Source organism: Trachinotus anak, unplaced genomic scaffold (assembly GCF_046630095.1).
Source record: "Trachinotus anak isolate AG129_WGS33_773 ecotype Australia unplaced genomic scaffold, CSIRO_AGI_Tana_v1 ptg000003l, whole genome shotgun sequence".
Lineage (NCBI taxonomy): Eukaryota > Metazoa > Chordata > Actinopteri > Carangiformes > Carangidae > Trachinotus > Trachinotus anak.
In genome coordinates this window covers 6,119,802-6,143,650 of record NW_027273854.1, presented here as the reverse complement: position 1 = coordinate 6,143,650, position 23,849 = coordinate 6,119,802, and the positions used below count along the sequence as shown (strand labels likewise).

Here is a 23,849-nt window from a genome sequence, read left to right as displayed (position 1 = left end):
ATACCAAAGTGTAAAAACCACGTTGTGGTTTTACTTATGTCCAGGGGTTATGTGCCAGACATTCTTGGCTGGGAGCAGTTCCCGAACTCTCCGCTGTTTGCAACCTCACAGTGATGACAAGACTTCAAGAGGTCACGGCTTAGGGCCAAGAAATAGTCCTGCACATATTTACCAAACAGATACAGTCGGAGAGTGGTATCGATCGTCACAATTTAACTCTTGGCAAGAAAATGAATCAGCATCTTTCCTAAAAAATCGACATATTTACAATTTGTTAAAAACACTGAATCCTTTGCCTCCTGAAAACTGACCAGTGAAAGTCAGGTGGGAAGTTGATGCAGAACCATCCTCCATGCTCTGACCACCATCAACTCCTTCACCAGGTCGGACAAACACACCTCACCTGCACCTTTCCAAACACCACATTTATGCATCGGTCCACACAAACATCTTCTACCATCCTTAAGCAAAACTTCCAAATCTACTTTTATCAATCTAATATTTTGGAGACAAAGTGGAACAACGGCAGCAGAGATGACTCGATGTTACTTTCTTGTGATTGTGATAAAACATTAGATGTAACACATCAAATGCTCTCAGCTCAGAGGGGACACGGTGCCTGAATATTCTCCTGATATGATTTTCTTTGCAGATATTGCCTCCAAATAGATTGTTGGCCATTTCTGCTCATTCTTTGCCTGCAATTCAAATGATGAAACAAGGTTTAATTTGCACTCAATCAGGCTCAGGTATGGCAGAGCGCCCACATCTCGCCAAACCCCAGTGACACACATGAACACTGGTCCCACTGGAGCCACAAACTGGTTCGAGCTCCATTATCATCCCTTTGTTTCCTCACATGTCAGTCCTTTTTTCTCCTCTGATGCTGGGCACAAGCAGAGACTTGGTAATTTCCACTGTGATTGAGTCATGAATGATAATGGCTTGATTATTTGGCGAAAATTGGTCTCTTTAGATTCATTTCATGTTCGGTGATAATTGGGAAGCTTTGTCGGTCCAGATAATGCCAAATCGGTCGACTGACTGGCTTTACTCATCCCCAAGTCTTTATATTTTCAAAGCTCAATTCTTTGGGCTGGTGGAAAACTCATTTCATTTTGCGTGTGGTGGGAAAATCTCCAGATAATTTCCATTAAATCAATGTATCACCATACTGCAAGGATTTACCAGAAACCTAAAAGCCAGCGCAAGAAACCTGTAGATCTTTTCCCCCTTTTGATAACCCATGATACCCTGCAGTTTGTCGGAGAACAGTTAAGGAATTTTGCGTCTGCCTTTGGGGTCTGGGTCGTCTTTGAATTGTCCACTCTATTGCTATTTAGAGCTCTGGCCTGGAGAAACAGTGTTGCTCATTTACACTAAAACACCAGATCTAAGAAGTCTGTTATTTAAATATCGATAAGTACCTTGGGATTTGGTCCCATTTCTTTATCGCTGAGAGGGAGCTTTTTCTACAACCATAACTTTCTTCCTTAATAGAAGGGAATCCATTAATGTGCTCTAAAGGTACCTCTGGGAGCAACGTGGGCTGCTGGGAGGAGAAACAGCCCAGTTATGCTGCTGCTTTTGGAGAGAGGACCTTAGTCATAATTCAGCTCCACTGCTAATGAACACAGACACCCACAAATATCAAGGCTGATTCTGGTAAAACCCAAGCAGGGAAGAATTTATTAATCTACAGAGAGATAATAGAGAATAGACATGAGGTCTGAAGGAGTTTATATAAGGACAGAATTTTGAATTTCCTCTTTTCTCTTTTATTTGGACTAGCTCCTTTTAACGAGCGCTGTGTGTATCGTTACAAACAAATAGCAGCAGGTTAATAGGAGGTCCAGTAGAATAACTGGTCTGGCTCACTCCTTAAAGGATCCCTAATGAGCTCGCTGTGGGTCTGTAGAGAGCTCATGCATTGATTTATCAGAAAACTCGAGACAGAAAGGTCACCAAGCCACCCTGTGATGGACTTCAGCACTTTGAGGTTTTCACACAACCCTTTAACCTGCACCTTGCATCACAATCTTCTCCTTATCATGCTGTCACACAGTCCTCACGCATCCAAAGCTCTCCTTTGGGGTAGTATATATTCACATCAATATGTACAACGCATCCAATTTGGCACCTCTCCCTCACTCTCCCTCCCCATCTCGCCATGATTTCAGAGCAGACGTTGCTGAGAGACCTTGAGAGGACATGTTTTGTCTAAGGAAAGAAATGCCTCCACTCAGCCAGGACTTCAGAGGGAGGATGCAGTCCTCGCTTACATCCACAGGGAGGCAGCAGTGTGTTTGTGGGAGAGGGGAGAGGAGAGGCGGCAGGGCGACCCCGCTCTGTAAGCAGTTGACCCTCGTGGCGGTGGAGGGCTTGGTGCTGGGCGTTGCCCCCATGTTCCCCTGGCACGGTGCCCTGTGGCTGGGGTGGTGGAGAGCTGGACTGAAGAAACAGTGTGGGGACTGGAGCAGAACCTTCGGACTCCATCTGTCGCTTTCTCCACAGCGGAGTGAAGGGAGACAGGGAGAACCAGAGACAGGTGGGCCCACCCCCTACCAGCTGGCACTGCAGCCAGCATCTGCCCACAGCCAAGGCAACTTTCCTTTCTCCTCGTCATCACAGCTCACACAACTCACAGTGTCTTCCTCCCTTCCTCTCATCCCTTTTCCAACAGTCATCGCTCCACCCTCTAAACTCCTTTCACTCCTTACTTTTGCATAGCCACTTTGTACTTCAGAGTTTCTAGCAAAATCAAGCATACTCAAGTTTCTGTACACTTGAGTATACTACACTATTCTGATCAAAGATCCGACTCCACTGCCTGAACAGTTCTACTACTGCTGCTGTCTTCAGTCTACAGTTGCACCATTCAATACTAAATCAATGACAGCAAAAATGAGGAGCGGGGAGTCGACAGAGGGATGTAAACAAAAGAAAAATTAGGCAAGAATTTTTATGCTTCGAGGCAACTGAACTGTGGGTTGTGAAATAGGAGCTGCAAATTAAGTTAGGAAGATATATCCAAACCTATAAAGTCAACCTATATTCAGTCAACAGGCACAGGGAGATATCTGACAGTGCAAGTTTCAGGGTTGATATAGACGTGTCGGGGCTGGATTGTGAGAGATTCTGGGGCTCTTTTTTAAAGTATTTTTATCTTAGCACATTTTATGCCTTTTATAGTAATCAACAATAGAGAGGTGGCAGGAAATGAGGAGGGAAAAATGCAGAAGATAAAAGTCCAGAGCCAGATTTCAACCAGGGTCACTGCAAATGGTGAGTGTGCCTTAGGCCATCCAGAAGCTTGTTTTTGGATCTGTTTGGTTCCATTGGCTCTGATCTATGTTTATCAAATTTTGTAAAAAAAAACAAAAAACAAAAACAAAACAAAAAAAACATGCTTCTAAATGATGCCAAGGTGTTTGTACTGTTTACTCATTCCTGTGGAGAATTCCCTTTGAATAAGATGGAAATACTAATTTAAAAAAATGATGAAAATAGCATTATAGCATATTTTACCTTTCGTTCAATAATCTACAAAGACAGAGGCTTGGAAACTTGCCAAAGCCTGTTGCGGTTAAAGGCAAAATATTTGAACTATAGCAGATAAAATATTTGAATCGTTCCCTACACTTTGTTTTGAGATGAATGATTTAAAAAAGGTCAACACAGCTTTTGTAAAATTAACTCACTAAAAGTGTCTCTTGACCTTGTTGACATCCAAGTTTTATTGAATCCATTTTAAAAGGGGATTCAGTATCTTCTCCCCTGGGTCTCATTTTTTTCCCTCAGTTTTTGCCAACATAGCAATTTGAAATGTCATTGCTTACTTCACTGCAGAGCTTTACAGAGCTGTGTGAGTCTCTGCAATGATCTCCCATGCACACACCATGTGGAGAGGGGTCCTGCAGCTATGACATCACCTCCGGCTTCCAGAAAATTGATACAAGGATGGGGATAAAATGTTAAGCAGGACAATCCAGCAAGTCTGATTAGGCTGTATGCAGCCAATTAGGCCTACTGGCTCCCATCTGAAGTCGGGTGAGCAGCAACCGCAGGCACATTAGCCTACTGGAGAGCTGTTCGTCTGTCCTGCAACATAATTATACCCTTGCTGTTACATTTAATCAGATTCGTGTCAGATTTAACGTTCTTTTAAAGTGCAGACAAACAATAAAGCCAAAAGGGCAAAGTGCAGCTTGTAGATTTATAATTACAGTGACCATCATAACAGCAGTATTTGGTGGGTGCAGCTTGACGTCTCACTCACTAACCACATTAGATATGCGACTAAAATTGAAATGTAATTTTAATGTAGACGGGGTTTCATGAACTAATGTGCAAACCGTGCAGCAGAGAGACATGACTGCATCTCGGCACATTGAACAATTGCATTTTAATTTGTCATTTATCATCAGTTCTGCCATAAACAGACAAACAGTGCTAATTTATATGATGTTTAAAGGTCCAAAGCAAAGCAGGAGATTAACTCAATTGTTATTCTACTCAACCAATGTACTTTAACATTTTGGAACACAACTTACAACTCAGGATCTTCATTATACAATATGTGCTTATTATTACTGAGCTTACACTGCAGTCAAACTTGTTTTAATCCACATATCGTCTTCATCTTGAAGGTATTCTTCTGATGATTGTGTTTGTTTATGGTCTTTACCACTACTTTGCCTCTGAATAACATCCCTTGAGCTTTATTCTCTTCAAAAGAAGATGAATCCTATTTAAAAAGCTTGCTCCATATCTTCTGTAATCTTTGAATGAGTTTTAAAGGGAACAGCAGTTGGTGGTAGGCTTACCCAAAATAGCATGCAAATGAGGTCCTATATATTTCTGTCATAACAGCATGTGAAGTACAAACTTGCTTCAACATCGCAAGTATTAGTTAAAAAAAAAAGAAAAGAATTGACATTACATGCTTAACTTTTATATTTGAACTCAAGACATCGTGTACTTTTTCACCAGTTCCAGTGTTATAAACAGCCTGTCTGTGCAAATGTAAATTCATCATCTAAAAACCTCACCAGTCACGTAAAGAGATGAACAAGTGATCAGTAGAAAAATAATATTCCTTGTGATTTGTTTTTGTCTGTTTATTAGCTCCAGTTCCTCGTCTTGTTTTCCTCTGCTGCCTGCTGGGTTTAATCTCAGCTCTCCGTGGACCCCAATGTCCATCTATTCATGATGATTAGCCTTAATAGATGTGCAGTTGGGCTGTGTTTGATGACCCAGGTTGTTTGTTGACAAAGCTTTGATATGTTATTTTATGAGATGCATTAAGCTGCAAAAAGGATGGTTTCCTTCCACGATGACTCAAAGGCCATACAAAAGGACTAGAAGGGGTGTTTTAATATGTATACATGTCTTCATATATATATATATATATATATATATATATATATATATATATATATATATATACTGTATTCTTTACAGATTGGTATAATAGCACTTTATAAACCAGATTTATAGCTACATAAAGAAAATTAAAATTTTATGTGAAAGACAGTGAAAAAGTGAAAAAAAATGCACAGCATGAGTGATACAATGCACTAAACTGGATGCAAATTAATGGCTCAAAAACGTTAGGATTATTTTGTTCATTCTCCCAATTAATCATAAGGGTTTCAAAAACCTTGAATGATATTCACTGCTGTAATAAATGATACATGACAGGCTCACACATCCTGAAATCAGCTGAAGTTAAATGAGGTGGAAATATATATTTCAAGGTGTGATAACACACCTCCATGAGCACACAGTACTATTATAGATGCTCTGGAGCACCTGATTTCTTCTGCAGGTAAAAAGGCTGACTATTAGAGGGGAAAGTTTGCTTCAGAAACCTTAGAGCATTTCAGATATGACAGATATCTAATGTAAACAGGTTCTACTGATATTGCCAACAATGCCATAATTAAGTGAGCATATAGGTGAAAGCAATCAATACCTGTATATATATGATTGATATGGAATAAGAATGTAATTTTTTCTTGTTCAGACATTTAATGGACAGTACAGATTGCACAACTAGCAACTGCATTATTAACATAATCCAAAATTTTTTGTAAATCAAATGGTTGACTAAGAGACAGTCTCAGTCTCAAAAACTGACCAATTTGAATTTTCAGCCTGATTTTCATCATCTAATAGGCATACACACCAAAATGCACCATGATAATGTCAGCTAAATCTGGCCCATTAAAAACTGCCTCACACTACTGTCACTGCTCTACACTATGCTGCCATATATGCACCATAGTGGAGGAGACGAATGTCCCAAATCTCCCTCTTTCACACTTTTATAAGAGGTCTAATCCCATTGCCAGTTATTGCCTTCATTTGTCTCCGGTATTATCATTACTGGAGGTGATTGGCAGTCCCCTGAGATGCTTTTTGGCGGGTCCCCTCTTTGCTTGAAATGTGTGAGCCAGGCATGATGGAGGCGCCTCTTGGCACCACGTAGTACCTATCTTCTGATCATCTGTTATCTCTGACTGAACATATTGGATTATTGATTCAGAGAGAGAATGTGTTTTTGTAGGCGTTCAAAGACCCACATTTGTCTGTAGAAGTCTAACATGCTCATTGTAGCCTAACTGTGACCTGATAAAATGCTGAAAAAAAAAAATCAAAATTCTCGTTATTTGCTGGCATTTGACAAATTCCACACTGGAGCTGTCCGTGGTGCTGAAGTTGATTTTTTTCCCAATTTCAGATAGAAAACAAGGAGGTGAAAATGTGCTTCAGTTTTAGCCTTAAAAGAATTTTAGCTTTGCACTTCTATAAGATTGCTGGACTTATAATGGGCAGTTTTAAAAAGGTATAAAAATTGATTCTGCAGAACCAAACATATCAACTGTATCCCAGTTCAGGGGCTGCATCCTTTGAAAGCTGCACTTGAAGACAGATTGCATCACAATGGCGCGACATGACTGTCCCATTTCGAAGGCTCCCCCAGATTCGGCTGTGAAATGTGTCCTTCTTTACCTGGACGATGAAGGCTACAGCAGGTGGATCTTTGTTGCCCAACCCATTCCAAGATTTATTGCACACAGAGAGCCCAAGGAATACACTTTTAGATGTAAGTACTGGGTTTCAGCTCAGTTCAACAGCTAACAGTACAACTGTTAAAAAACAAGGACAATTAAACCTCAAGTTTTTGTAAAATAAAAGTTAAGTGTTTTCAACACTTTGAGATGCAACTGTAAGGGTGAACACTGATGGTGATGCAAAGTGTAAATCCTCCGTAGGCCAGTGCACCTCATTTCAGTTCGGCCTTTGAACCCAAGGATGCAGCCCCTGTATTGCAACGCAGCTATCATCTCTTCAGTTCGCCTTGTCAAAGCCTGTTGCCTACATTACCCACAATGCAATTTGAATTGAAAACCGATCGGTCAGAGATCCGTGTGTGTTGTGCTGGGAGCAGCTAATGTAGCCATGAGGCGGATTTTGTGTAGCTCCCTCTGGAGCCACAAAAGGCTTAATACTACTTTTGTCATACATGTAGTAATAATACTCCCCAACACTAAACAGAGTATATGTAAAAAACTGGAGTTCCTCTCTAGCATACATGCAGTAGAACTCTTTTGTTTCACCTTTACACGCATCATGCCCCTGTGTAACCCACTCATGGTTAATTTTCCCACACAGAGGTCCAAACATAAAAGCTTTAGCTAGACTGAGGATAAGAGGCGGTGCGATATTAAAAAAGAATGTGCAAAGACACACATCCACAAACACACACTATAAGCTAAACCATCTGGGAGCAGGATTAATTTCTGGACCGTCACTCCACCTCCACCATAATGGGCATTCCTAGCACCAAATGTGTAAACGTGCATGAGTGCATGTGGGCATGCAAAAGGATAAAATGAACGGGTAAATCAGGAGAAAGAAGTATAATACAGTAGGTCGCACTTTGATGGTTCCTCAGGAGGATCTATGAATTAGGACAGCCTGAAGATCAGAGAGAGGAGGAGTCTGTCAACAGGAGGAGAGCAAATTGGGAATATGTGGAGACACTGCAATGAATTCTATTGAATTTTCTCCCCGCCTTTTGTCTGTGTGTATGTGCGCGCACATGTGTGTAAAAGCAGCAATGAGTGGGAGTGAGAGAGACTGACCAGAGACACCAGACTGCTCTGCTGCCAAGTCGCATTAATTGTATATCAGTAACTGGCTTTCATTCCAATCTGCAGCGTATCTGGATGCTGCTTCAAGTAACACCATGATTATTTTACAAGCCATGCTGAGAGAAACATCTAATGCTCTCTGTCTTTGCTCTTCAGCACATCATGTTTACTAGCTTCAACTTTATTTAAATGCACACCTTTTCAATTAAAATAAATGGAGACATGCAAAAACATTTTGATGTGGTAGTAATCTCCTCTTGGTCAGACGCTATAGATAATACTGTAGGTAGCTACAGCAGTGCTACAGTAATCTACCCAGTTCTTCCTTAATTATATTTCAGTCAAAATGTACAGTAAATGTAAAATGCATAAATTCCTGCCCCCCCCCCCCCCCCCCAAACAGACACTGGATGATTGGAAGAATTAATGTATATTCATGAACTGGGAATAGGTTGACTCACTTCTATGTTATATCATCTCTTGCTGATTGGTCTAATCAGGCATAGAGATTGCTCTATGCCTGAGAAAGACAAGTATTTTTTCTGTGACAGTGTTGCCAAATAGTTCTTTACACAAAGCTCTTTTTTTTTCTTTCAGATGGATGAATTTCAACTTTGAACTCTCTTCTTTCTGCATGTTCCCATGTTGGCTGGCTCACACTGTTTACTGACGTCTCACTGGAACAATGAGGATCAAAGTGTGTCTGGCTGCAAAAATCTCTGCTCTCTCCTTTATGGGCGATGACACAAGTGCCTGCTTCCTCAGTTCTACTATTACCTGGCGCTACGTTCTCCTCTTTTCACATGCACACACTTGCACCCGCTATATTAGCTGATGGCATGCTGTCTGGAAGCTGGTAATACACTGGGGACCTGCTCCTACTGTCCCCAGCTGTCTATATGAATTAGTAACGCACAGTGCCCTAATGCTAGCAGATCACAATCCCAGGCGCAGCAACATCTGTGCACATCTGCGTACATCACTGTGAGTCTGAGAGTCCTTGAACTTAGCAGGGAATTCGCCCTGAGGACACTTGAAACTGTCAACATCCTGTAGGGGCACACTCAGGTTGAACCTACATGTCCTTTAATTTTCTTGTCCTGGCTGCTGCTGTACACAGAGGGATGTGCAGACAGTTGCTGTGTGTGCAGGTGAAGTCTTGAGTTTCTTGTTTTGACAAAGCCCTCCTCGCCACCATCCACCCACCACCTTTGCTAGACCGTCACCTCACCCGAGAGCTCTGCCTTGGTTTCTGCTCATCACTTCTTAAATGATCCCTTCCATCTCTGTTTTCTATTTTAGTTTCCATCTGTTTGTTTATCTCTCTCCTTCTTTCTCTTGCCGCACAGCCCCCTTTTTTCTCCTTGCAGGCAAACAGAAGCTTTGCCAAGAACAGCTCTGCTGGCCTGCTTAGAATTTACATATGTAAATGAGAGCCAGAGTTGCTCGTAGATCTGCAATTAAGCAAACAGCTGAAGCTTACAAACAACGTCGGTCCCATTACTTTACCAATAATAGAGTTTCTTGTGCGCTGATTTATATTGCTAACCCCATTACCTTCTTTCTCCTGCTTTTATGCAGTTGGTTGAAGATAATGTCCTGGACCTGACTTAAAGTCTTTGATTAGTGAAGCTGCACAATGTGTTCAAGAAGAAAAGAAGCTCTGTTCTTCCTCTGCAAATCACAATCTTGAATTCCTTTTAATGCAGTAAGGTCAAAAGAGCTTATCAGCATGTGTTCATCAAAGCACTGTAAACCTATTTACATGCTGTACTCTGCAAAGAATACACCACTTTTAATGAGTTGCAGAGGTCAAAAGTCATGACTAAGATTTAGATTTTATACCATCACACATTATATCCTGCATACATGCAACCCAGATTTGTGCCAGCAATACTTTATGCGTGAAAAAAGTCTCTTTGCTCATTTACTCTGTTCAGAGTAACCAAAACAACCTGACTGTCTTGGTACAGTACACACTCAAGGTTCCAGTTACAGTTAAGGTTACAGGGTTTCAGTTAAGATGTGAGCAAACTACAACATTATAGACACAGAGTTACATCCTATCGGAGAGTTCTTTCTTGCCATCTGTCAAATGTAAGTCCAGTATTTGTTTGGATTTCAGCCCAGGGTTGGTTGGCAAACTCCAAAGGAAAATATCTGTATCTCTCTGGCTTGCCAGCTTTCTTCTCTAGCTACTCAGCAAGTTCTCAACACCCAGGTAGTTTACATTTGTCCAAAAAACACTGTATAAATTAATTTTCAAAAAGAGGGATCGTGATTTGATGGGGACCTGAACAGACCCAGGGATAGTTAGACCTAATCCAAAATGAGAACCACCCGAACAGACGCTAACTGAGAGAATATCAAGTAGCCTGACGCACTATCAATTAATTCAATCAATTAACAAGCGGCTGTGGTGGACAAGAGCCGCAATATATAAATAATAATAATGTCCAAAGAATGAATGGAACATCACACAAACCAAACTAATTTGTTCATATGCTTCAAAGACACATTTACATAAATAATTGAAAGTCTTGTTTCTGCTTCCTGCACCAACAATAAAACATTTGGTAGCTAACAGGCCCGTAGACAGACAATAATAGCATAGATCTTACAGGCTACCAATTTACCTAAAATAAGCTCGGCTCAGAACAAAGCCCTGATGAATCTGTGAAGTTCACAGTTCTCGTCCTGCCTCTGGCCTCAACACATACAGTTTTCTCTGTGGTGATTGCTACCTACCATATGACTGAAGCCGATACTGTGTACGCTTGTGTCCATCAAGATAGGTGATCAGGTTATTGGAAGTATTGACACACAGACCTGAGACCCGTGGCAGTAAAATGAGACCCTATTGAACATAATTCAAACCTGCTCTATCTCAGGTCTTGGTCCCTTGGAGACTAACAGTGATGATTCTCAATGGGATTGGCAGCACTATATCAAAATAAGATATAAGATAAGAAGTTTGATAGCATCATTAGCAAGTCCACAAACAATACATTTGGTTTTCCTACACAACTCACTCACTAAAAAATACAACATAGGGTAATTTTTAGAATGTGTAGCATTTACAGTAAATGGCGGCAGGCTGACATGATATCAGAAAATTGCATCTTGGAAATCTCACAGTGAATCCAACCCAGTTCCTGACTTGCATTTCCTTTCAGTAGCTCGGCTCCACAACACTTTTCCCATGCAGAAAGTTTCTGCCTCTCTAGGATCTCCTGGACGTACTATTAGAATCGGCATCTTGTGCCAACTGGAGATAAGGAGGTCGGTCTTGTTATTGCACCCTGGTAGCCCCACTGCTGCTCAGAAGTTTATGTGTGGAGATTTGAGGTCACTATGACCTGCCCCATGTGTGAGGTGTGTGAAGGTTCTCCAACATCACCTCCCTCCCTCCCTCTGGAAGATTCCTCTACAGAGGGAATCAAAGGAGGGATTCAAAGTCTGTTTGGTGGATGGAAAGTCTGAAGTAGTCGATCCAGGTCATGCATTTTTTGTCCTGATCTCTTTTTTTGACTCTCACTCATGTTTCTCTGACATAAATACACAAATACTGTGCTCCTTTTTTGCAAATACAGATATGACTTATCAGCTGCACCATGTTGTAGAACTAATTAGACTGAATGCAAAATAAAAAACAAAAAAAACCCCAACTTCGATAGCCGGAATAATGGACTGAAACTGAAAATTTAACCACCATATCAAGAATATTGAGATGAAAATAAAGCACAAATTGAAGGATTTTTGTATAAGAAGTGTAAGTGTGTCTTCACAGCTCTCCACCAGACAGCTAGTGCTGGAGTTCTTACTCACACTAAGAAAGCAAAACACAATACTACAGTTCTCAGATCAACACAGGCTACCTGTATGTCAAAGAAGTGATGTTAAAATGCTGTAACCAGTACTTGTTTGCAAAGCGCTGAAATATTTAAGCCCAAAATACATCAGTATCCTTGCAGACCTTGGTTGGACCCAGGTTGTCTGGACCTGGTTTGCTTACTGTTGCGTGTAACCACAAAAAAAAAAAAACAGCTTTATTTTGGATACATCACACGTCTGGAACAAAACCTCTGCAAGATGTGAGATCTCAACTAAAGCTTTTTTTTTTTTTTGCCACTGCGTTTTATTGAAATTTCTATTATTTGATTAATTTCATGCTCTTTGTCTTTTTATGTCAACCTAATGCCTTTTCACACTTTACATTACCTTCGTGTTTGAAAGATGTTGTACAAGTAAACTTTCTTTGCCACAGTGGTTGTGGAGAAAAGAGAAAAAAATTTTCATATGAAATGGTGGAATTGGATTATGGCACATGATGAGAAATTAGGCCTGATACTGCTGAGATGTTAAGTGTTACAGTCCCAGGCCTTCTCTAATAGCGTGAAATGAGAACAGATCTGTTAAAGCCTCAAAGAACACAGAAATGGGATGGGATTGGCTTTACGCCGTCGTACATTACCGCCCTCACACTGATAGGCCCTTTATGAGACTTAATTAAAAAGTCGATGGCATCTTTAATGGCCACAGCGCTGGTTGTTTTTCTGTGTTTTTAAAACGCTGGTTCCCTAATGACCAGAGGCAGCCTCATTTGGGGAGGGTGGAGGACAGAAAAATGTTTCGACCTGTGCCATGAGGTCATTATGCCCCGGCTGTGTAAGGAAAACAGCGCACAACTGTTTTGTACAACTCCACTGTGCTTCAGGTGCTGGTTAGTGAGCAGAAAATTGCATCTAACAGGTGGACGCCTTCACAATTACACCACCAAAATGGAGATGAAGTGGTTAAATGAAATGACAAATGGAGCGTCTGTTGACAGAACGCTGCTCGGCTTGTTCAGCATACCGTGACTTTCCTGGTATTTTGTCTCATGTCCTTGTTTATCTTCTGAATTAGAAACAGAGTAATAGTGCAACATGTTTGAGGTGGAGCCAAGTGCCAAAGCCTTGAAAGACAGCCAATGTCCTCTCTGTCTCAGAAACGACTTTAGCTGAAGTTAATGACTGCAGTTTGAAAGACAGATGAAGGCCTCTTTGGAGGAAATGTACTGAATCATATTTTACACTGCTCTTAATGATTTAGCTTTTTTATTATCAGTTGTAGCTTGAAACAGTGTTGAAAGTGTGCTGCCAGTTCAATTCAATTCAATTCAATTCAATTCAATTCAATTCAATTCAATTCAATTCAATTCTGTCTCTGACAGTGAAGAGATATTCTGCCAATTTACCATCTCTGTTCTAATCTACTTTGGCTTTCAGTCTCTTCTTTCCAGAGTGTGGTCAGAGAGTGTGTGTGTGTGTGTGTGTGTGTGTGTGTGTGTGTGTGTGTGTGTGTGTGTGAGGGGGCAGTTAGTCTCTGCACCAGCTTCTTTGGGCTCAGCTCTTGCGTTTGGAGGGCTTTGGAACAGAGGGTGTCTGGGGGCTGGATTTAAGGTGCTTAAAAAATGTGAGCTCTCATTTGAATGTTAATCATCAGCGGGTATCTGCCTAGTTCTGCTTGACAGGCATTTGTCTGTGTTTTTCTTTGTATGTGGAAAATGTATCTGCAAAATTTCTTCATGTAGAGATTCAGGTGGGTGTTTATCGAGCGAGTATACTTGACTGAGTGGACCCCATACTTCACTAAATATAAATAAATGGACTGCACTTATATAGTGCTTTTCTAGCCTTATCATCCACTGAAAGCACGTTACACTACAAGCCACATGAACATACACATACACAAACACACACATTCATACAGTGCTTCTACCACACACAAGGCAATTTTGGGTTCAGTATCTTGCCCAAGGACTCCTCAGCTGCAGGAGTGGGGATCGAACCACTGACCTTCTCGGTTAATGGACAACCTGCTCTACCTCCTGAGCCACAGCTGCCACTGCCATATAGGGTAATGGGCAGGATGACACTATTAAATACTTAAAGCCAGATTTTAATTGGATTTTCTCATTTAGAGCTCTCTTTTTCTCTTAATTGCATTCACTGCCATGTTGAAACTTCCTGCTGTTGTCATGGTTATACCAAAGTAGGTAAAGCTCATACTGTGTTTAGTGATTTGATTATTTATTTTGAAGTGGTGTTAGTTTTCCTGACATTAAAAAAATGAGTCCTCTTCAAATTCACTGCCGGGGCCCAGCTGTGGCAGCACTACTATGTCCAGCTGTTGCTGTTTTCCTGGTTCAGCAGAAGATAATAGAAGAAGGTCATCAGCATAAAACAGAGACCTCTCCTCTCTATCTAGTGGGGAGAGGCCAGGAGCTGCATGTTGATCCAGCTGAACATCAAGTTCTTTTATATACACATTAAATAATGTTGGACTTGAATTGCATCCCTGATAAACACCTCCTCTCTGGGTGGAGAATTCAGTTTGTTTTAACAGCACACCTATTTTCTAAATACACTGATTTAATTAGATCATATATTTTGCCTCCATCCCACATTGTAGAAGTCTGTAATAGACCTTCGTGCCAAATGGAGTCCATTCTTGAAGGTTTTCTGTATTTGTTTTCCTGGGTGAATTTACTTATTACTGCATTATACAATATGCTCAGTGCGTTAAACCATTATTATTTAATGACTCACTCCAACAATTTTACATATGATGTGAAGTTTACTCCTCAGAAGAACTACTGCACAGCCTATGATTTGTGTAATATCTTTTCAGCTCTGGTGGGAGTCATCACTCAGATGGGCTTGAGATTTCAACCGTATAACAGACTACCTGTGTGAGAAACTGGGGCTGTGGAGTTTGAAAGGTGTCGGCATCTACCAGACAGTGAGGGTTTAAGAAAAGTGGCTATGAGTTGCATCATTGGAAATGTAGGAATGAGGGTTTTTGGGGTGTGATCCAAACTGGGGACTAGTGCACTATTCACACAGACAGGAACAGACTCCCTCTTGCCTTTCACAGGTCTGTTGTCATAATCAAGTGGTTCATTTGCCAAGTGACGTGTTTCCTCGCATTGTTTTCACATCATATTTACCAGGAAAAGACTTTTTCCACTTGTGTCCCACATTTGGCTGAAGTGGTTTTACTAACAGCTGTTAATCAAAACAGACCTAACTGGTTGGTCCAAGCATGTCACTCACACACATCAGAGGAAGTTTGCATAAAGTCCCTGTGTTGTGCTGCAGCAAAACCTTTGATTGGATTGTCAGGGGAGGTGCCAGGCTGCTATTTAGAAGTTCCATTCACAGTGGACAGCATCATGTTGCACCCCTAGTGTTTGGGTCCATATATGTGAACGGCCATGTAAGACATTTCATCTGTCTCTTTTGATTCTCCCAGTTTCATAGAACAACAATACCAAATGTCTTGAGCCTCCCTTTGATCTTTGATTCAGCAATTTCATATTACAACAGGTTGTAGCATAAAAAAACTTTTAAGACCTTTTATCTTGTGTCTTCACGTGTAGGTTTTCACATAGTTTTTCCCAGAAAACCTTTCAGCTCCTATATATGCAAATGTTGCTATGCAAGTCAGTGCTGGAGGGGAATTAGCTTTTGGAGTCAGTCAAATTGAGCTGCATAGCTCAGCCCCTGACAGCCTGAGAAAAACAAGCATCTTTCATTCTGCGTATGTGTCTCATACTTTTCATATTGTACTTGTTAATTAAGATATTAATAATTTGGTTCACCGAGGCAAACTTTACTCCAGGCAAGGATGTGCTACTTTCAACATCACATTTTGCCTAATTCAGAGGAGCACATGTGCAAGTGTGCAGTTTTTCAGTGCAGCATTTATTGCTGACATAAAAAACATCCTTAACCCATCATTGTTAACCCCTGTTGTCATCAGATCTTGTTGTAACAAAAATGCAAAAATAACTAAACATGAAAATGAGCTGAAAGCAATTTGACTGAGCAAAGAAGTGGAGTGGAAAGTAAAATGAAGGTACCATTTAACACAAAGGGGGAGATCTTGAGTGTAATCTGGCAGATGCATTTACCTCTCTTTTTCATAAACTATCACCTCCCAGGAGGCTTCAGTCACTACCTGCCATTGTTAAGAATATTTTCCCACCTTGATATTTGAATTAATTTCCAGCGTGCTCGAGTCTGACATTAGAGAGGGACTAAGCGTCAACAGCTCCTCTTTCTCCATCATAGAAAAAGAAAAAGATCCTCGTTTAGAGCAGCGGGACTGTTCTTCCAAAGGATGCCTCTAATTGGAGGAGAAAAGGCTTTTTTTCTGACGGCACTGGAGATTTCAAATAAAGCCCATTTGGCAATGTAAGGAGTCATTAAACATGTCATTAAATCCAGCTTCTTTGATATAAGTAGATGAAGCTCTGCATCCCGTTTGGTCTTTGGAAAGGATGATGGGATTTAAACTGGGTTTATGGCACCCAAAGAGTCACGCTTGACCTGTCATAAGACACACACACACACACACAAATCGACACACATAAATGCATGCGCTCCCTGTTCACACACAATGCGTGGGTGTGTATTGTGTGCTCAAAGGAAGACTCTTTAAGTCTATCATTTTCATACAGGAGTGCACCAAATCATCCCATTACTGAAGGAAGAGAGTATGACATTCAGCCACCAGAAGACAAGTCCTTGATGTTCTCAGACTGGTCACGCTCTTCTGTCTGACTTGCACTTCTTTGTTTCAGTGTTGCAGTTGATCGTTTTTTTTTTTTTTTTTTACTCAGTGGTCTGATTTGGCCTGCAGCAAGCGGCTGGTTAGTCCCAGCGGAGATGTCGGCCTAAACAGCCGGGTCTGAAGTGATTATGTGAGTGTAGTGCGAGAGATTCCTTTAGGGCCTGTGGGAAGCCTGCACATTCTTTGTTGACAGTAGCAATGTGAGAGAGAGAGAGTGAGGGAGAGAAAGGTAGAGGGGAAGGAGATGATCTAAACAGACAGGAAAAGTGCTGGAGTCTAGGAGATTAAAGGTTTGTGCTGATATAAAATCCCTTTTAGCAGTAAGCTATTAGGGTTTCCTTTATTTGTTCATCCATGTATCCAAATAGCACGAGCTCTGTGTTCATGTACCTGCCAGTTGCATCTTATAACACTGTCAAATTGAATTCAGGTAACCTCCCCACAAGTATCTTACCACACTGTCATGTTATGCTTGTGCAGCCTCTTCGTGTAACTTATTATCATGTAAAAGGGATTTTTAGAGTTTGACAGGCGATAGTAAAAGCCTCCTTCTCTTCTATGATTCTGCTCTGCACATTTTCACTTTAAAATCTTTAACATCTCACTGCGCCTCAGGCAAACATCAAAATCAGTAATTAAACACCAAGAACTCTCTATAAAGGTCTATAACAATTAATTATTCACATTCATATCATCTCACAATGTTTTTATAAGTTTAGCCATGCAATCAAATTGAAATGTTCCTTTTTTTTTTTCCTTTCACTGCCATTGGCCTGTTTACTCTAAAAGCGTGTCCTTCAAGCATCTCCTTCTCAGAATCAAGGAGCTAAGCCATAGAAAGGCGAGCTGTCGTTTATCGCTGCCTCGCAGACAAATCCACTCTAAATGGCTGGTGATTTTCACTCATTGGCTCAATAATCCATTTGAGAATTTACTCAGGGACTCAGACACATTGTTGAGGTTGTTTTTTTGCTTCCTTTTGAACAGATTCCTCAGTACACCCCCTTCAACTTGAAGGAGACGTGTTTAAACAACACAAAAAAATGGAAATGAATGCACACGCACAGGCATTTCAAATCAGGGTAGGGCTACGCTGTGCAGCGACGGGAAGTTTAAAGCCTCAAATGGCTGTGTGCTTTCAGATGTCCTTGTTGAATCCAAGGCCAGAACTTGGGGAGGGAAACCTGAGTCACACATGGATGGCTCCTCTCTCCAGTTGTTTCTCCTCATTTAATCCTTTTCTCTGCCCTTGTCTTTGCATTCCCTGATTAAAGACTTGGCTCAGGCCGCGAAAACATTCGTCTACTCTTACTTTTTCTCCCCCTGTCTTCTTCCACCACCTTGCTCCTTTACCCTGATGCCTTCACTGTCCACCCCTCCTGCATAGGCTCCTGTCCCTCGTCCCATAGTGCACTGTGGTAATTGAGTGAGAACTGTGGCCCTGGAGTCCTTGTGTAATCCACACTTTATAAGCACTCTAATTGAAGTGCAAATTCAATACTCCCTCATCAGCCTTTTACTGGCTGTGCCTTTGCCTGCACCCCTTAGGTAATTACGAGGAGACTGGCAGTTCAATCATTTCGTGGAAAATAATGTAACAAAAACATAGCAGCATACACCAAATCATTTTACCGTGCAGAGAGTGCGATAGCTGGGTTACTGAAGGTGAAATACTGGAAGAGACAAAATACCTTCCACTCCGTTATCAGGAAGGTAAAACACCAAAAACGGTGTGATGGAGAATATTAGAGAACCTTATCTGAACACAACATGCGATTACTCCACACTCACATTTCCCTTCCTCTTGTATTGGTTTGACTGTATGCAAACACATAAGCAAACATGCGCATGTGAATGCTCGCACAATGCATGCACACTCGCACAATTCTCACTTTTGTATAGTTGCATAATGCTAAGTGAAGTGCACACACACACACACACACACACACACACACACAAACACTTATAAGTATATTGGTTTTCCTATATTACTGTGTGTGTCCGTGTGTGGGAGTGCGGTTTGCAGCTTTAATTAAACTTCCTCTATTTTCTCTCAGCTTGTCCCCATAGGGCCCTGTCTTCTTCCCGTCCACATGCTTATTTATTTATAATTGCATAGAACTCTGGAGGAGCGGAGCCACGGCTGAACACAGCGCCAGACCTGTGGAGTAAGCTGGGATTGTCACACACTAATACAATTTCATGTACTGAAACATCCCACCGCCTGGGAAAATTCCACATTATGAATCATGTAGGGATGCACTGTACATTAGACAAGAACAAAAAGTTTAGATTATTATTTACAATAGCAGAGAGGCAATACAGAATGTCAACATAGGATGGATATAATTGAAAACTGTGGGGACATGGACTGTTTCACACAACAGATGAGAAAAATTCCACCTGTGAAAAGAGCTTATGAATATTATCATTGCAGCATTGTTCTCCTCAGGAGATCAAACGTTCCTGAGGAAAACAATCCAGGTGTCATAACAACTTTTCTCCTCTTTCCTTTATTCAACTGCCAGATTCCTCTTCACTTTTTTGTTGTTTATCTTTCTAATTTGCTTTGCCTTAAACAAAATATCCCACTAGACAACCTTTTGGATGAGCATCACAGCAAAATCATAGTGCGTCCCAAGTGCTTTTGTTGAAGTTGGATGAATGTGATTTAAATCTTCAAAAGAGAAAATCATCTTACGATATTCTTATAACACTGCGAAATTGCCAAGATATCCTACATGGGCAGCTACCCACATGTGGTGACTTAATATCTGCACCACTGCCTACTCACATCTGCAACATAAACAAGCCTGCACACCATTTATTTCATAGCCCATTTTGATGCTGGCATCAGAATCATAATCATATTATAGCACATCTTTTCCTGTCATATCATCAGCCCAGTAAAGCTGCAGATCTATACAAAGACACTGTACACTAATTTATATTTTGCATTATTCTCAGTACATTTTTTAATTGCTTGAAGCATTATCTCCTGTATACCCACTAATCTTGCTTGAATCTATTTCCTGCTGTGGTGACCCACTTTCTGGAGGGCAATAACTCACAAAGACCACACACGTGGCAAGGTTCCTGCACTGAATAGGGCTTGTTCTAAAAAAAAAAAAAAAAAAAAGAAAAAAGAAATCTTGAATGATCTCAGAATAATCTGAATTCAGGGAATAAAGGGAAACAATTACTGGAGACATTGATGTCTGGCTGCATTTTGTACACCATATATTAAGAAATATCAAATTTTACACATGCTAATGTACATGTTTCAGCATCAGGATGAGTCAAGTTTCATGACTATTAATTATTAGTTAGGATTAATATAATAGTAAATTGAAAGTTCCCAAATATTTTTCATGGGAGTATCTGTTGTTTTAGTGTAAAACATAAAGATAGATGGTCTTTACTGGCCAAGGAGGGAACTTTGTTTTCATAGCCTTCACATGTTCATGTCTCACATTAAAGACACTCACACTATGTGACAATGTATAATTGATGTACTGGATACCCACATATATACATACACATGTAAATATAGATATACATACATATACATACATATAAATACCCACATCTATACATAGTTTTATGCAGAGTATTTTTTTATGGCAGAAGGGACAAAACTCAGTGTCATTTAACAGGGTGGAGGACTCTGTTGTTGAGGTCTGAGAAGTCAGGTGTAGGGAGGCTAATGACATCAGAGGCCGTAGGTGTCATTGTCTGGTTTCCTGTTTTATTTCGTTCACTCATCCCTCCTGTCATTTCAGTTCCAGCCCTTGTGTGCCTCCTGCCCTCTTGATCATCTTCACCTGTTTCCCACCAACTTACCTCCTCTGGTGTTTCCCATCAGTCCAACACGATAATACTCCCTCTATTCCCTTTGCTCTCTGCTGGTTTGTATTTCCTGCTCTTCCTGTTTGCCCTCATGGTTTGTTACTTTGATATGCGTCTTGGTTTTTTGATTTTTGCCTGATCCCTGCCCGCTATTTTTTTTCCATTGCTGGATTGACCATCTGTGTATAACCGACTGCTTTTTGAGAAATAAAAGAAAGAAAAATACTGCTATTTTGAACTTGTATCTGCTTCTGAATATCTGTTAATTCCAAAATTGTTGCAGTATATTTGATACTGCAAAGATTGTTCCGGAAAGAAAGAGTTGAATTATTTCCATGTTTGTGTCCAGGGGCCCATAATCATGTCTCATAATCCTTTGATTTATGTTTATTTTGTGTCTTTTTCAGTAACATGTTGCAGATGAACCAGACCTCTCAGGTTCTGCTGTTCAAAAACAGTGATTTAATTAAATGTTACTGTAGTGTTAGTATGCTGCGCAAATATTGGATTGGATTTGGTTGACAGGTACTCAATATTAGGAGGCTCAAAATTCAATCCCTACTTTAAACTGAGCTCTGTGAATTTCAAAAGTGAAATGGTAACACCCACTTCAGATAGGGGCTCTGACACAGGGGTTGCTTGAGCTCCTGGGCCCCTTGGTCTTTGCCTGGTAGGCCTGTTCATTAGTATAGTGCATTAATATTTATTGTGCATAAACGTAGCTCCACCTACACCAGCAACCAACCATTAAAATGTTTTTTAGACTTATAATACATAAATATAAAAAAATCCAATAATTTAATCCATTGGATAATATCTATCTATCTATCTATCTATCTATCTATCTATCTATCTATCTAATACTGCTATATTTAATACTAATAAAGTTTTGAATGCAGGACTTTTGCTTAATACAGTATTTTTTAATGTACCATTGCTACTTTAGTAAAGGATCTGAATACATTTTCCATCACTGCTCTTTGGTCTATATATTGATGTGATGCTAAGTTTTCTTCCTGGGGATCAATTTCCTTATCTTAATCAGCTCTAGAACGAATAATCTTGACATTACATAAATATAACCTAACCACAGTCTTAATATCAGTGACAGTGAGTGTCCTGGTTGAGATGAAAGGCACATGAATTTGTTTTTCCAGTGAAACATTCAGAGTCCAAAACCAAAACAATCCCAGCATGGCCAAACGCTTATTACGCGTCTATACACGTCACTGTCTCACCCGGAAGTGCTGTGACAGCTCTTGTCAAAAATCCTTCATCCCTTTTGTGGAACTGCGAAACAAAGGTGAGTTTTAACGCTGCAAAATGTCCTCTTCCTTTACTTATTGCTTGGATATTATAGTATTCCTCCCATAGTAACGTACGTCTGAAGTTTGGTCGTGATTTAACCCCGGTGGCACTTTTACAGAGCTTCAATATTAGCCGCTAGCTGGCTAATGTTAGCCGGTTTGTAACGGCTCTGGTTCAAATTTATGGTGTCGAGCAGGTGTCGGGGACTTTTCGGCTGCTTTTTGTCATTTTCTGTTTTCTACCGAGGTGTGCTGGTTGGATGTGGAAGTCACGACAAAAATTATCGGTGGGAAAATTTCCACAGGGACATGCGAAATAATGAACCCACCATAAGAAGACATGTTGCGCCGTATCCTCCGGCTCACCCCGAGTATCCTGCCAAATAGTGACCACGACAATACTTTCCCCCTTGTGTTGCATCTCCATGCGCAGTGCAGGACAGCTGCAGGTTGCACTCTGCCAGAAAGCAGCTCAGCAGAGAGAGTGGGGAGTCCGGCAGAAAGGCTACTGCAATGCAGAGTGAAGTCTTAATGTCACCTCTGCTACATGGTTGGAAATTAAGTGGTCACCCAGTCGTCTTAAGCCGCAGAGAGACTGATGAAGTGGGTTATTTATGTATGCAGAGAAAGAACATCAGGCTCTGTATCTGATTTAATTCACAATCACTACTTAGTAAACTTGAGCTCACTCTAATTGAATAAGTAAACATATGAGACTAGAGCTGCAACTGAAGATTGTCTTCATTATGATTCATTTGCGGATTGTTTTCTAATCATTTAGTCTATGATGCCACCCCTTGATTGAAGTTCCTCAGTCTAAGCTAATTCAGTCCCTAAAGGAAGACTGTGCGATGTGATTGAAAGTTCATTGGTGTCATTCGGCTGTTTTCAAGGTGTTTCGTCCAGTTAACCAGTCCAAACACCTAAATGTACAAGCAACAAATGGCTTAAATGATTAATCAGAGTTGTTGCAGATTCATTTTCTGCTGATCATCTAATCAATTAATTGACTCCTCGTTGCAGCTTTATATAAGACATATATAAGACCTTGTAAAACATTATGGGTTACTTGGATGAGAAGATTAAGGAACAGACTGGTGGGTATGAACAATAGCAGAACTGGTAGAAAATCCTCATGAGGGACATACAGACATGTGGTCCTGGGTGGGTTATATGCACACTTTATTATGGTGTGTATGGTGTGAGGAGACATATGTTTTGAAAAGAGAAACACTAAAATTGGTTTGATTTAAAGGTTTTGTTTTTCAGATACCTGAAAAATGGGTTAATGAGAATAAATGGAATAGGCCACAACATAGAACATGTGACTTAATCAAAGAGGTCGCTGAGTCAAACAGATAAGGATCAGTTTCTTATGGAGGATGCTGAAATTTTGCAAATGCTTTCTGAAATTGACACTTTTGGGCAATGAAAAGTTGGAAGACGTCACCTTGGACTCAGTTCGATCCTGGGGCCTTTCTTTAGTAGTCTGCATGTCCTCCTCATGCCTGGGTGGGTTTCCTGTGGCTTCTTCCCACAGACCACAGACATGCAGGTTAGGTTAATTGGTAACTATAAATTTCCTGTATATGTCTTTCTGACCACAAATAGCTGTTGGTCTTTATACGTCAGCCCTGTGATGGACTGGCGACCTGACCACTTTCAGCTGGGACTGGCTCCAGCCCCCCATGGGCTTTAAAGGATAAGCTTTTTGTTGACATTGTACTGACAAAACAATGTATTGATTAATTAAGAAAATATTCAATTAATAAAAATAATAATTTGTTGCAGCCCTAATTGGCAGCATTCAGAACAAATTATCAGAAAACTAATGAGTTGACAAAGCATAGTAACACTGAAGAGAGATGCAAAATGTCTAAGCAAAGCAGAATTAAAATGACCTATTCAC

The 23,849-nt window shown here is 40.6% G+C and overlaps 1 protein-coding gene across 1 annotated transcript in view; it reads left to right on the top strand.

The window, feature by feature from the left end:
• The first annotated feature begins 21,855 nt into the window (after positions 1-21,855).
• Positions 21,856-23,849, top strand: part of spop (speckle type BTB/POZ protein) — a 79,502-nt gene continuing 77,508 nt past the window's right edge. The window contains exon 1 of the mRNA XM_071469252.1: positions 21,856-21,936. The gene's annotated coding sequence lies outside the window, so the exon portion shown is untranslated. The remainder of the gene's footprint in view (positions 21,937-23,849) is intronic.